The following is a 4,552-nucleotide window of genomic DNA, read 5'->3' on the forward strand; positions in this document are numbered from 1 at the left end:
TTGTACAGTTGAAGCAGTGACTTATCTAGAATCTATCAGTTTACTTACACTTACCAAACTTCCAGCACATGTGCCAACCTCACCTCATCCCTACTAAATATTTATAAATAAATGGCAAATCAGCAATAGTCCTCTCTCCTCCTATCTTTCGATAAGATAGAAAATAAGTAGATGTTTAGAGGTTCCAGGATTTTTTTAAAACTTTTTAAAAAAGTAAAAAAGTTATATAAAAGAATAGGCAGCAACAAAATTATAAACCAATTCATGTGGAAAAGCCAACATCATCTTCTAAACCTGCAAGTGAAGCTCACAGCTGGTGAAAAAAAAAAAAAAAAAAAGCAGCATTGTGTGTTAGCAAAGGCTGTGAGCAAGGACTGCAGGTTTTTTTCTTAATTCTCCCACGGATTTCAAGCTTGGCTGTAGGCAGATCACCAAATATCTCAGCTGATCATCTACAAAATAAGGATAGCAATATGTTCCTATCCCAGCAGGATGTTTTCAGAAGAGTGCTTAGGAGGCACTCACTGCAGTGATGTGGTCCATGAAAGTCTCTGCACAGAACAAAGACAACACCTGCTCCACTGGTTAATGGGAAAAAGATGACTGAGACTGTTACAAGGACTTTCTAGCATTAAAGGACAAGCTGCAATTGCCTCTGGCTTACACTTAAGAAATTCAGCATCAGTGAACCATTCTTTTATACAATTACAGTGGAAAAAATTTTAAGTATAGGACTAGATAAGAAAATAGTGAAAGTAAACTACATCAATGATTGGAATTCCACATCAAAGGCAACATTTAGGTTTTCCTTGCAGTGTGTAACATAGCTCATGACAAAATATCCTTTTGCTTCCTTTGGCAAACAAGTGCATAAACGATGGAAGTAAATGCACACTGCAGTTTTTCCTCCAGGATTGCAATAATTTTAGTTAACTTAGACACTTTTGAAAAACATTTATTATCACTTGTAACTCCATTTTATACAGTGTTGAAGTTCTTCTCATATTCTCTGTGGGAGATAATGATAGGTGGTTCTTCCAGTGACTTGCGGGACATATTCCCATGTACTTAGTATTTGAAAAATGCCAGCTCAGCCCTGAGGGGATGTTGCGTTCCAGGGCTGCAGGATCATGTCCAGGGAAGCTACAGTTACCAGTGACCGACACAGGACTTCAACGAGGCGGGCTTCTGCTCAGGAAACCATTTATTCAGCACAGGAACAAACTCAGTTTAGATCCAGAGAGAGAAAGCCCAGAACAGAGGCAGGGTGGGGGTTTTGTGGGACAGAACCAGGGTGGAGTTTAAGGTCGGGGACTAATAGTGACAGAGCAAGAGCGAAACCCCAGGGGTTCAAACCCAATCACAACACCTGGGCTGCCACCCCACCAGGGGTCCGGGGTGGGGAACTCTTCCTGGGCTCACAGGGCCCATTCCCGAGGGAGAGGAATGGAATGCACTCTTGCTGGGCTTTAAAGCCACGCCTCTCACTTTAACAATGCTTATCTGAAACTAAATCTTTGCTTCCTTGGGCAGGGGCCACCTCACAAGGGGATTTTTTTCTGACCATCTTTTTTCACATTATGCTGGGAAAACTGTAGCTCTACAAAGATAGAAGACGTTTTGAGTTCATAATGAAACACTGAGCTTCAAGATTAAGGAAGTCTGATGATCTAGTGTTTATTCCTGAATTAGCAACCGATTTCCCATGACCTTAACTTCATCATTTAGATGCTTCATGATCTATTTTATCTTTTAAATGAGAGATTGTATGTCTGAAGAGTGCAGAAAAGAAATCAAGAAAGGATTCAGATTCTACCCTGCCTTGGATCCAGGGAAACATCAGACCTATTTCAATTAAAATTAATTTTGTTAATTACTTCATACTTACCTTTGGTAAAGTAAGGTATTGTAATATTAAGGTTAATTACTACGTCTTTGCTTTTCGTAAGGTTTTCTAGTTGTTCCTAGGATTTATGCAGCATCAGTCCCCTGGTAATAACTTTTTAATTCATTCACCAAACCAAGTTTAAAAGAAGAGCTGAAGTGTGAGAGGTATAAGGGTCATGCATTTTGTGACATCTGATAGCAGGCAGAGCAGTGCCCAAACTAAGTGTCCTTATCAAGGGAAAAATCAAGTTATCTGACCTCCTTTGCATGTCAGAGAGCCAAGACAAACTTTGAGATGGGCAACACATGCCCTCTTCTTGCCCAAAAAGCTAAGGGATTTAGAAATGAGATTAAAGGGAAGCCAGCAGAGTGAACTGCATGGAGAACAATGGAGCTAGTGCAAGGTCAAATATCAGCAACAAAGCACATACAACTCAAGCTCATCTTCCTGTGTATAATGGGAAGCTGAAGGAGCATAATTTTGTTTTTGCTATCCCTACTTGTACAACACTTGCACACTGTAAACATTTGTAAGCCATTAGCGAGACCCAGCAGAACACTGTAACAACAAAAGCTAGGTTTGTTAAAGCCACAGGAATTCTTTCCAGTGAAACCACAGAGAGGTAGGCGGGACAGGATCTCAGGGAGCAGCTGAGCCACCACCACACAGGGCCTCACAAACATCTAGACAAAGCTGTAGCAGGTGACTGTCAAATCCCTCCTAAAACAGCTCTTGAGCAAAGGGGAGTCTGCCCAGATACAGTGCTCAGAGCTCAACAGCATCCTCAAATCCAAACTACAAATCCCACAACCAGCACAAGCAATTACACAGCATCAACAGCTCTCTCCTCTCAAACATTTACATACTTGCATATCGTTTTTAAAAGTATTTGCCCGTCTCTTGTTGATCTGAACAAATTATTTACCCTAAAGTTCTTCTAAACTCACACCTTTCATATGTATTAAGACCTCTGTTATTGTCCTGTAATGAACATCTTCCCCCAACTATTTATTTTAAAATGCAGGGCCCAAAACAGTCATAGAGAGATACAAAGGGAAGTACTATTACAAATTACAGCACAGCAATTATCTTTTGATCTCTTTCAGATGCTGTTAGCTCATTCAATTTGCAGAACACTATCAGCCCCATAATATTTGTCTTCTAATACTACTTTTTCCCTGCCATGTACTGGTAAATTGCAACAGTGCATATTTATCTCTTAAATTTTACTTCACTAGTTTTGGCAATTTCCCCCAGTTTATCAAGGTCATTTTGAAACACTGTCATATAGAGAGTATTGCTTAGAGATGGACTACAAAGCCAATTTTACCCCTCTGCCCCTGAACCCCAAATTATTCCTACCTGGAACTCAGAAAACAAATGGTTCTGCATGTTTATAAAGACTTCAGATTAAGTCAAAAATAGCTGATTTCTGGAAAACTCTCAAGAGTTATATACGCTTTAAATTAGACAAAAATCTAGTGAAAAAAAAAAATCATTAACACCTACATGAACAATACAAGCAAACTCCTATTATTGTTTTGTTTTCAATAAAACCCCAAGACAGGGCACTGGAATCACTGGATCTGACAAAAGTGCAATGTTAAACTGCAAATGCTGTGGTAACGCCTATTATACAGGCAGGTGAAAAGATAAACCATCTAGCAAGGTAAGAGATAGTTCTGAAATGTGAAGGTAACTAATCTATACCCTGTATCATTTTCCTATAGATCATCTTTTTTATTCTAATTTTATATCCTTTTTTCTTCTGCACTTTAATAAGTGTTGGAGGGATGCAAAGCAATACTCCCCAAAATGTGTCAAGTTCATAGCTGAGTGTGCCTGTGAGGTTCATCACTGTATTTCTGTATTTTTACTAAAAGAATCAATCAAGATTCAACTTCAGTTAAATCCTTCCTCTCCCTCCACTCCTAAATCTTAAAGCAACAAAAATTCATAGCAAATCAGGAAGGAAAAAAAAAACAACAAACATGCATAATGTCAAGGTAGCCTTAATTAGGTGATTAAGGTCTTCCTTCAGAAGCTAGAAAAATCTGATCCTGTTTTAATAACACAAAGTGATCTTCTCTTTGCTTCAGCTTTCACATGCTCCACCTAAGCACCTGCAACAACCATTGTCAGAGACATCACCTTGTTCCAGAACTGATTTTGTTCTGTCCTTAATAAAACCCCTCCATCTTCTAAACCAGAACATGCTACCAAAGAATGGCCTCAGCTAAATTACGTGCAAAATCTGCCCCAGCTGAAATGCTATGGGAATGCTTTTCCACTGATGTCTTGGGGAAAAGAGAGATGAAGGAATACCTTTGTATTGTGGTTTGTAGAGATGGAGATGCAAATGAAAATCAACCTGCTCAAAAACATCGATGTTCAGTTCGAATGAGGTTTCACCTTAAAAACTGAGTATGCCAAGTACCTAAAGAGGATGCTATGTGCCTCTAGAACTGGAAAATTAACAAAGCAGCATCCTTTAGGTCTGCATTTTGAAACCAAACACTTATATCCCACTTGCATGTAAACTCCTCCATGGGCCCAGCTTTTAGGTGGCAAAAACAATGGGAACAGAGATGTCCAGCACTGCAGAAATCAGTAGGAAGGGAAAGGCAAAAACATACCACAAAAATCATTTCAACACCCCAATTA

This window comes from Cyanistes caeruleus, chromosome 6 (assembly GCF_971803275.1).
Source record: "Cyanistes caeruleus chromosome 6, bCyaCae1.hap1.1, whole genome shotgun sequence".
Classification (NCBI taxonomy): domain Eukaryota; kingdom Metazoa; phylum Chordata; class Aves; order Passeriformes; family Paridae; genus Cyanistes; species Cyanistes caeruleus.